Below are 12032 nucleotides of genomic sequence, written 5' to 3' on the forward strand. Positions count from 1 at the left end.
CGATAAACTTTTTCAAAGTTGGAATACCAAATTTTTTATGCTTTTTTTTTTAGTTTCAATATGGTATTATCAACTAATAAAATGGGTGAGAAGAAATCCGCTTCTCAAGAATGGTGTGGATGACGAAACCAATACGGATGAGAGTGGAGAAGTGATGAATGCGGATGTACGCAAGGAGGAATCTGCTTTAGGAGAATGATGGTGACAATTTCATTTACGATTTACCCACCCTCCGAGTAATTCTATATGATATGAGTGAGGAGATCTACCTTGATCGAGACGGGATGCCCATCAATCAGAAATGAGTTTTTTTCACCAACAGTCCCTCAACTCTGGTGTACCTACCAATGTGATACCTCAACTCTTAATCGTACCAATGTGATACCCAGACTCTAGTATTGCTATCATTGAAGTACTTCCGTTAGTTTTTTTTAACTTTTCCGTTATCTTGGTGACGTGGCAGTTACGTGAGGCCCACAAAGAGGGTTAAAAGACAAAATTAACCTCATCTGAGAGGAGCAATGTTTTTCCCGCCCTTTACCTTGAGAAAGACACCCAACAATTCCAATTTTGGCGCCAATTTTCCCTCCCTACTCCTTAATTTGTGTCTCTTATCTAAACTAAAGAACTACCGCTAACCAGTCGACCACAATCTGATAAAACCTAGATCAATCTCATTTTCTATTTTTACCCTAGCACTTGTTAAACTAACAGAATAAATATAGAAATTTATATGGAACATCTCATTTCCACAATCTCATAAGAATAAAAACACATAACTTAACGAAATTCAAATACATGTTTAAGTACCATTAGTTGCCACCTTTTATGTTGATCTGCCATGATTTTTACTTGTAAGAACTAATGGTACATGTAGTTGAATTTCGTTAAGCCAGAGGGAATAATACCAGCAGATAAAGCATTGTACTAATGGTACTTAAAAGTTCTTACAAGCAAAAATCATGGCAGATCAACATAAAATGTGGCAACTAATGGTACTTAAACATGTATTTGAATTTCGTTAAGTTATGTGTTTTTATATTCTTATGAGATTGTGGAAATGAGATGTTCCATATAAATTTTTATATTTATTCTGTTAGTTTAACAAGTGCTAGGGTAAAAATAGAAAATGAGATTGATCTAGGTTTTATCAGATTGTGGTCGACTGGTTGGCGGTAGTTCTTTAGTTTAGATAAGAGACACAAATTAAGGAGTAGGGAGGGAAAATTGGCGCCAAAATTGGAATTGTTGGGTGTCTTTCTCAAGGTAAAGGGCGGGAAAAACATTGCTCCTCTCAGATGAGGTTAATTTTGTCTTTTAACCCTCTTTGTGGGCCTCACGTAACTGCCACGTCACCAAGATAACGGAAAAGTTAAAAAAAACTAACGGAAGTACTTCAATGATAGCAATACTAGAGTCTGGGTATCACATTGGTACGATTAAGAGTTGAGGTATCACATTGGTAGGTACACCAGAGTTGAGGGACTGTTGGTGAAAAAAAACTCATCAGAAATTGCCATATATACTCAATTCTAAAAGTTTGAATAATTTTCTATAATTTCACCAAATTCGGAGAGCCAATAAATAAACGAGACCAAAACGACGTCGTCTTGTCAGTCCCATAAACCTTTCCTCTTCTAGATATCAATCGCTTACACCCTATGCTGCTGTTTTTCCTCTCTCTTTTGATGGACTACTGACGACTGACGACTGACGACTGACCTCACCGATCCGAACCTTAATTAGCATTGCCATGGATTCGGTAAATTTGTGCTCTTTTCTTGTTTTTGTCATGGAATAAACCTTCAATTCCATTTCTGTAAACGTATACACGAGTTTGCTTTGCCTTTGAAATTCTAAATTGAATGTAAGTAAGAACATAGAAATCCTCAAGAGCTTTTCAATACTGCTATCCTAAGAATTTGGGTGTATTTGATGATCTTGTCTGCTCTTGTGTCTTTGGTTACTTGATTAATATCTCAGACTTTGAAAAAGAGGAGGGATGATGAGTTGGACAGGATAAGCAGCTTACCTAGTGATGTTACGCAGAAAATCTTGTCATTTCTGCCCATCAGGGAGGCAGTGAGGACGAGTGTTTTATCAAGCAATTGGAGACACAAATGGGCTGTGATTCGGCATCTTTTCTTCGATTCATGTTGTCTTTCGGGTAATAATAGAGGCTACGGAGCTGGTGCCACAAGGATGAGAGAATTTGTGACTATTGTCGATCATGTTCTCTTACTTCACTCTGGTTCCATAGACAGTTTCATACTATCCGATCGAGAACTTCTTGCTGATGCTAGTTCTCTAGATAGATGGGTGCTTTATCTATTGAGAAACTCTAGTTCTCTCAAAGAACGGAGTATGCACAAGATGATTAAGATCTCTTCATGTTTGTTTCTTCTTCCGGATTTGACTCGCTTAGAGCTGTCCAATTGTCTGTTAAAACCCCCCTATGGAGTTCAGAGGCTTTCCGAAGTTAAGGAGCCTCGAAATATATGAAGTTATTGTAGCGCAAGATGTGTTGGAAAAGATTATCAGTTGTTGTTTAATACTTGAGAGATTGACTCTACGTGGCTTAAGGAGTGAATGTCAGAAGGATGCTCTGCAGGCTGCATCAACGAGGTTCACCCATCTCAACATTGATGCACCAAATCTCCAATTCCTTAATGTTGGACATATATTTAAGAGTCTTGAACTTAAGAATACCCCAAACCTTGTTGGGATGGAAGTAACAGGTTTCCGTGGTGTGAAGGCTGAAGTTGACTTCCTCAAAGCTCTGCTATCTAACTCCCGTCTCCAAGAACTTGAAATTTCAGTAAGTGTATTCTATTAAAATGACGTGTGCTTATAAATAATGAATCATAATTATATTTCACTGATTCAAACTCTCTTCATTGATATCATAGTTTGGACCGAAGCAGAATATGATAAGGTTAGATGACAACTGGAATTGCACCTCCAACCTATTGCGAGTTTTGAAGATAACTGGTTTTGGTGGTAATCTAAAGGATATAAATTTTATCAGAGGTCTGCTTTCCAGTTCACCTGTCCTTGAGAGGATGACTCTTCAGCCTAATTCTGATTATGTTTCGTGGGAACTACCCAAATTACTGGAAGAATTTAAGGGTGTGAAGAAAACTTTCATGGTCCCGTCCCATTATATCCCTATGTCCCTATACTCGGATGAGTCCTCTTCTGATGAGGGTTATTAAATGCTACTTGCCAAGGTACTTTCTGAAAAATCTTCGTCCACAATGTTTTTATGTGGGAGCTTTATTGCCTAACCTTGTTTTGGTATGTAAGAACTAAGAATAGACGATGATATTACCTATTTTAAAATAGTAAAACATTATTATCTTTGGGTATGAATGTGTTAATGCAAAATTGATGAAGGTCTATACTACAGTATTTCTAGCTAGACCCTACTGAGGAGAGATATAAGGCTGCTATAGACCACTTCAAGGAGTTTACCCAGATGACCTGATCAACAGTAATGCAGAACCAATGCCAAAATCTATCTTAACGGGGTTGTGAGGTCGCAATAGAAGTAATAGAAGAATAACAAGCTTTCTGATTTCTGAGACGCCCTTGAGCCCAAATATTAATTCTTCATAATATTTATCTAGGGTCATAAGCCTCAAATATGTTTCTTTTAAAGTCAAAAATCGACATTGTTGTTGGTGAAGTTGGGAACTTTAGTCTCTGATTGTAATATCCCAGAAATTTATAATTATGTTCTAATTATTGTTCGGAGATATTTAAATTGGTGGTGATCTGATTATATAGTACGAGGGAGAAAATGAAAGTGTTCGAGCGATTTATGCTCAGAAAAGTTACCGTGACGGGTCAAGAGTTGACTTTTTATCCGTTAGAAATCTCAGAAAACTTCATTCATGAAAGTCATAAAGTTCGTCAATATGAGTTCGTAGACGCGCGACACGCTTTAATCGGATGTCGTATTTGAAAGTTGCTACCAACGGAAGTTTAGTTTCCGATTTTGAGATGAGTATAAAAGGAAAGAGAGGAGATTAAAAAACAGAAACCAAATTTTTTTCCTAAAATCAGCTCTGTTACTGTTCACGTGATTTTTCCTATTTATTGCCGAATCTTTCTCCGACCATATCTCTTTGTTGCTTTATGAACAGTGTTAAGTTGTAATGAATCGTCACCTAAGATTTTACGTATCGTTTTCAAGCATTTTATCATGCTATTAGGTGACCGACGAAACGAGTGAGCGAATCGCTCTCGGTGTCGTGGAAGTTGCACGCAGGAAATAAGGTGAGTAAATCTCACAATGATCATCATGATCGAAGTAGTGTAATAATTATTGAATTTAGTTTGAGTTGTTAACATAGTCATTGCATCACTAGCTTATAAAAATTGTTCTAAAAATATGTTTTGGTTTAAATTTCGTGAACTTGATCATCTACAGTTTATGGGTAAGTGAAACGTTATTTTAATAAATGATTTTAAAAAGTTTTAGTGATTATGAACTATGGTAAATGTGAGTAAATCTCACTATGACAAGTCTAAATTTGGCGGTGACTCATGTTTACGATTTCTTAAAAAGAGTGAACTGTGACATCTATATAATATAGTGGGTTGTGTATGTGTACAAAAATGGTAAATACGATACATATATATGGGTTGCTATATTATATACTGTTACGGTTTTTATTTCTAAATGAGAGTGTATTATGGTGACTATATTTATATTTTTATGCAAAAGTCGCTCGGTTGTAGTACAATAAACATGTGTTGATTGTTATATTGTACGTGGTTTTAACATTGAGTCTTGTTATAATGTTTTCTGGTCTTCGGACGTTGTTGGCAGTAATCGGAACCAAGTCTTGGCCGGATGTCGGTTACAATTCAGTTAGACCACTAGTATGTCTGCCGGTGTACTGCATGAGGGGTAATAGATAGGTTGCCTGGGTCTCATGAGTACCCATGTTTTTGAGTGATATTGGGTAATAGATAGGCTGCCCAGTGTCTGTCGGTGTACTGCATGAGGGGTAACAGATGGGTATCTGGGTCTTATGAGTACCGATGTTTTAAATGATTTTGGGTAACCAGATGGATTGCACAGTGCATGTCGGTGTACTGCATGAGGGGTAACAAATGGGTTGTCTGAGTCATGAGTACCCATATTTTTAAACGATTTTGGGTAACAGATGAGTTGCCCAGTGTCTCATAATTACACTTTTAAATGATAATGGGTAACAGATGGGTTGCCCAGTGTCACATGATTACACATATTTTTAAATGATATTAGAGTACGTTTGTCTTTAAATGTTATCTGTCATATTTCTTTTGTATGCGATGTATGTTATACTATTGGTTTACTCATAAGGGGTGAAAAACTTAGCGGGTTTGTGTTTACAATCCTGGTGCACCAATTCAATGGTGTATGGGATAGTTCTGCAGGTGGGGATTAGGAGATTCGGGGTGCTTACTCTGAAGATTTCTTTCTTCTGTTTGTGGTGAGGATTGAGTGAATTTTACATTTTCTTTGGTTATAATACTGGCGTATAAACTGGTTATGTATTATTCAAGTCGACTGAGTCGTGATGTGGAATCAGTTTCGATACACTGTTATTATAAGATGATTTCAATATATTTGAGATTATTTTAGAATTTTTATGGCTTTGAATTCGAATTTTTATCATTCGAAATTTCAGAATTGTGACACTGATGAAGACAGGTACGCACATTCCTCAGCTTCTGGCATGGCAGGAATCACAATACTTGACGAGCGGCCGGACAAAAACAAAACCCTAGTACCTAAGCTTTTGTTTAGACTCCATTACTTTCGTGGCCGATCAAGCTGGTAAACATGCCAACAAACACGAGGCTTAATAGGAATGCAATAAAGATCTCCACCAAACTCAGCAAGGTACAAATTTATGTCGAAGGAAACGGAAGGGTATATGTCCAAACAAAGTTTCATCTGCATAAGCAACATCACACTGCACCATCCAAATGCATTCACTTCCATTTTATACCCACTAAACAAGCTAGTAATCTCTATGTTGATGATAAGTTGATAACACATGAGAAAGATATCGCAAGTTCGATGTCTCAAGGTGCAAGAGATCATACCAAAGAGTTCACTACCCAGGGCATACTTTCACGGCAACGAGGATGAACTCGAATGGCTTGCTGCCAACTCTTTTGCATAGATCCCCTAGGTGAATAATCTCATCAACTAGGTGTTGGCGTGAAACACGGTCCGTGATTCACGGACGGATTGCTTTTGTGGGTAGACTAGTATATATGTAGATCATATGTGTATGAATAACAATCAAGCAAGTGTAAATTAATCTTCCACTCTAGGTATGTCACAGAGATATATAACAATAACAGGAAATAAATTAACAATCTATATATATGACTCGCCTAGGTAAAAATGTGTTCATGTCAATATAATCGGTAGCTTTCTAGAATGCCAATTTGCAGGTCATAATCTTATCAATTGAAGATGGTGAGCTTGTGTTCAGGTTGCTTTTCCCACAAGTAACTCGCAGCTTCAATCAACTGTGAGCAAACCAGAAACTTGTTCTTCAGAAGATATTTCTTTGTTAGAGCCTTTGTCGCAACCACATGCGCGACTAATGGTGCATCAGCTCGTGTTGAACAAGTAGCTCCCAACTCCTCTGCCATTTTCCACAGATCAGTGTTATGAGAGTTGAAAACAATCTCACATCCCTTCAACACCTGCTTCCGGTGAATCCTTAACACTTGCATCACATCAATGCTGATATTGTTGGTCCAAATATCATGGATTTGCTTAAGACAATGAAGAATGAGTTTGAGATAACCGCTTTCATCTGTCCTCCTCTCCGCATGAGATAGACTACCAAGACTGGTACTGCTATTGAGGATTGTATGACTAGTACTGGACTAGAAAAATTTGTACTTCTGCATTACTATCAAATTGCCCTGATTTTCCTTTGCCCATGCGTCTGTTGTATCATCGAGAATCAAGACATTGGAAGGTTCGCAGCCACGCACAAGATTTAGACTCTTCTTTTGTCCCGAGGAGCTGTGATCATCGCGCGATGTTATTTTAGAACTGGAGCTGGAGGTGAAGAAGTACTATTTTTTGGGGTCAAGTAGCTCAGCCATTCGCATCGCATATGTATCTCAAACAGTCGACTGGCTTCCTCTAGAAATTCCCTCACAAATGGCCTCAGCTTGGTGATTATGTTGGAATCCATGAAAACATCACCTTGCAGAGATTGATCATTTGCTTTTGTGATCAGGTATTTTTCTACTGCAGTCAAATTTTTGAGTATGGTGGAATGCAGTACCGTGTGATCAAGATCAAGTACCAAGTGAAGCCTTTTGTTCTGTTGCTTATGACTTGGACCTTGATACGAAGCAATGGAATCGATCGGGGACGCATTGTGATGAAAATTTCGATCAAATTTACTTGACCAAGATGGGGATCGGAGTTTATACATACATACATACATATATAGGGAAAACACCTAGGTAATCAATTGGAATTACACCCAGCGGTGGTTCCGATTTTTCTAGTTGATGTAATTTTTTAAGATAATTGTAATGCTTCAAATGTAATTCGAGGTTCAAGTTTTACGTCACCTTTGATGACACATCTTGCTAATAATAATCATAATGGGTATGTGGGCTAGCAATATTTTCTAACTCACATCCTTCATTCGAAAAGAAAAAAATAATATATATATATACGGAGTTTTTCAGGTGCGGAGGTCCGTACTTTAAGCTAAGGTACGGATTTTCATTTTTTATTTACTTTTCGATCGAGTTTTCACATCTCCACCGTCCAATATCTAGGTTATAATGTATAGATCATCTCCACAAAATTTCAGCCGATTTCATGATCGTTAAGGTATCAAACTAATCAAAACCAATGGACATATTGAATTTACCGAACCTGAACCGTTCATATTTTGAGTAGAAAATCGAAGTTATGAGTACCTTAACAGTGATAAAATCGGGTGAAAATTTGTGGAGATAATCTATACGTTATAGCCTAGATATTGGACGGTGGAGATGTGAAAACTGGATCTAAAAGTTGATTAAAAATGAAAATCTGTACCTTAAACTAAGATAATGCCTCTTTCTTACCTGAAAAGCCACATATATATATATATATATATATACACACACACATAGGGTCTAATCGGCGGCAGTGGCGACACATAAGGATATAGGCTTTTATATATATAGGGTATTGTTTCAGGATGAAAATAATTGTGTATTATTGAATGATATGGGGGCCTATATATAGTCATTACAAAACCACAATCCCGTAGGATTCGGAGTTCTAATCTATTACGGAGATGCTACTCTATCTCCTAACAGGAAACCTATTAGGCTAAGACACACACAAGGGTAGAATAGTAATTCTCCCGGAACACTCCCCCTTGTGTCGCATGCCTAGGTTGCATGGTGCACACATCGTTGCCTCGGTAAAAACCTTGTCAAGTAAAATAAAAACCTCTTGGGTAAAAACAAAAGCTTGATCGAAGGGAAAAAGAGCACAACGCACCGTCTACATTTGATAACATCATATGAGCTAGACTCCTCCTGAAGTCTACGAAACAACTCCTCCTGATTAGTGTCATAATCATGGAGTACAAAGAACAACGTATACAACGTTCATTACATGCTTCTCAAACGTAGTCTTGGGCTAATGATTAATCATTAATCTAGCCACACATCCTTAGATCATACATGCTATACTTAGCCAAATTTAGATCTTAGGAAACAAGATTGCATAACAACTCAAAACAAGAGTTTGCAATGAAAATCAGATTCTCGGATAGAATGACCTTCACTCACTTAAACGGACATAACTTCTTCGTCAAAATAGGTATCAGCGAACCGTAAAATGTTCTGAAAAGTAGACACCCGTGGCTTTCCAGTGACATAAGGTTCACAACCTCATCCGATCGGAGCAGTTCACAATGCTCTGTCGAAGTTGACTGACTTGCAAATTTCCAGACAGGACTGTCCTACTTTGCTAAAACGGCCATAACTCACTCAATATGATAGCTATGAACAAATGATTGGTGTCCCTGGAAAGTAGACACATAGGTCTTTCCAACGGTACCAATTTCATCATATTTCATCGAGTGAGCTGTCTTGTAGGTCTCATTGAAGTTGACCTACGAAACTAAACAGATTCTGATTTGTCACATTTAATGTGTCTTTCGCGAAAAGAATGGGGGAATGGACCAATGAAGGACTAATTTTGGTCCAAGATGGAACCGTACGCATCCTCTACGCTACCAGTGTCGACTGCTACACCAAGGCGTACGTTGATGTTGCTGGAGCTACTGGCGACGTTGGTGTGGATAGGATTTGTGTTGGTTCACTAAGTGTAGAACTAAACCCATGTCAAAGAAGCAATGCAAGTCCAATGACAATGCATAGGCGCATAGTTAATCACGTCATAATGAAAGCAATAGTGTCCCTACAACACTAACATGTATGAATGTATAGCTCATTGAATCTCTTCATCATCTATACTTAGACGGAATAGAGAATCAAGAATTAGCTTCATATGAACACATATGGGTATGAGTTCTTGCAACCGATTGTACTACATTCTCTCGAACGTCGCAATCTGATTACATAAGCTCTCCGTGATCTAGAGGCATTTAAAGTCCCTCAGGCACTCTCATATCTGCGTCAAGATCCCTTTACAGATATTCTATGACCACTATCATATGCTGCAAATCAGTTTTCATGGACACTACTACTGATCAAGTAGCGGAAAGTAATTATGTCCATAACGAGAGAATATAACTCATCGTACTCAATACTAGGATAATGAGACAATCTTTGCGCCATAAGTCCTGCATATATTGCAATTGACTTCATCTTTCTCATTACACTTACGAACAACGATCAACATAACAAGTCTAGTTCAGCCTGTATTGATTCTTTCCACTTCGGTCAAGTTGCTCATCATTGATGCTTTACAACGGAATAAGAGCATAAGCGAATACATCATCAATCATGGGAGATCAATACATTAAACACACGCGCGCGCTGTATACGATCAATTCGTGAGATTTCTATTCTTCTCTAACATCAACAAAAGGAGTCTGTAGCTTCCCACAGAAACTTAGTTGATACACATGTTTAGAGAATATCTCTTGATGATGGGCGAAATACTTGTGCCTACGCACTTCGCTTCTTTCTAGTTTTGATTCTAGAGAATAATGGTCTCCCCCTCATCTAGGCAGGAGCCAAGACCGAAGCTATGACCCTTACTAGTCCATCTTTGCGTTTGCCGCCCTTGTTTTGTGGTGCAATGCCACGGGCGCCGACAACACCACAGCGTACGATGGTGCCATCGCCGGCTTCCTTCCCACTGTCAGGGATGGTGCCAACGGTGCTAGGACCAGGTCATATGAAATTCTCTCATATTGTGAGAGTTCCAACCTTACCGGCACATCACAGCATTTATGTGCGATCTCGTCACTTTCGCAATATCGGTAAAGTCATTGAGCATCGAATCTTTGACTTTCTGGAGGTCGATAATGCGTTGCACATTTGCTCACTTTGAGTAGTGCGGGATCTTAATGAGACATAGTGCCACACCACGTCAATTCCTGGTGTTAAAACCAGAATGAGAGCATTCCATATCTCCCCCTAACGACGGGAAGTATGTCTCATCAAAGTGACCGTCTGCTAATATCGCAGGATAGAGATCAACGGTTGTAGATTGAAAATAGCGGACAAGTGTTGGTGATTCATAAATTATAACCAACCAGAATACTTAATCGTTTCAAGTAGACCCATTGAGATAACTACAATAGAGGCACATAAACAACTTTAACCAAATAGGCGTTAGTGAAAAGAACGTTGTGACCGTATCTAGTGACCATCTGGTACGCACTAAACTCTTGGCAAGTTGTGGGTCTGAAACGAATAAGTGTCGCTGCATGCAACATCATTACATATCCCCATGCAAAAATCGGCAGGTTAGTACCCATAACCAAGTCCGAGCTCTGCGAGATCGTGCAGTGAATGAACATGAGGAATAATATGTTCAACGACGATCCCAGTAGACATGCAAAACGAAATCATCAAAGTCGTGGGGGTGAACTTTCCAACGGTATCCATTCAAACATATTTGAGAGGATAGGAAGGGTGGTGAGCCCTTAGGATGATGATCATAGCTAAAAACTTAAGCGAATGCAGCGTTTCTTGTGGAAAGCAAAGCGACGTGTGACCAACGCGTCGATGCTCTTAACCTATACCATAAAAATACCAAAAAAATGTCCGCATTCGGTTGGATATGGTCCACTAATGTCACCTTAAATACTTCGTAAGAATGGAATGTTCTCGGTTGGAGCCTTATCAAATAAGGACTTCCTTGAAATCTAGCAAAAGAATAAGCTTTGCAAAATGAGCGATGGGCATCAGAGATTACCATGGATGCATTAGAAAACACAGGAGGCATCACAAGCTCCTGCGAAGGAGGGGATGCCGCCACTGACGGCCTTAATGCCATGGAGCCGCCTAAATAGGCAGGCTCGGCCTCACCGTGCATGGCACGGATAGGCTCGGCCTCACCGTGTGGAGCATGGGTGAGGTCGTCCTCCAATCGCTTCGTGAACATGAAAAATAGATGATAATGTGAACTTTAAAGAACTTGAATCATCATATTTTGTTCAAAATGACCAAAAAACGATCATGTCAAAACCGAGAAGACAGTAAAACCGAACCCATGATTCAAAGAATCTTGAGTTACATAAAGCTACTACTGCAGGCAAACAAAACTATGTCTGTAGGCTAACAAAGCTACTGTCGAAGCTTGAAAAAGATACTGTCAATGAAATCTGACAGATTTATTCCTTTCCATTCTTAACACAAATATCAAGATGAAAATCCATCATTGGCATGTATGGCCTTTAAAACTTAGCAAGGTACGAAGATATACAACACAATCTCCCACGAGATCCGTAAAACAACTACCTGCGCTGTAGGACAGTGTGGGTGGTTACGCAATTAGCAAGACACTC

The 12032-nt window shown here is 38.8% G+C and overlaps 1 pseudogene; it reads left to right on the forward strand.

The window, feature by feature from the left end:
* The first annotated feature begins 1705 nt into the window (after positions 1-1705).
* On the forward strand, positions 1706-3215 carry LOC126792258 (F-box/FBD/LRR-repeat protein At1g13570-like; annotated as a pseudogene).
* Positions 3216-12032: the final 8817 nt, after the last annotated feature.

This window comes from Argentina anserina, chromosome 4 (assembly GCF_933775445.1).
Source record: "Argentina anserina chromosome 4, drPotAnse1.1, whole genome shotgun sequence".
Classification (NCBI taxonomy): domain Eukaryota; kingdom Viridiplantae; phylum Streptophyta; class Magnoliopsida; order Rosales; family Rosaceae; genus Argentina; species Argentina anserina.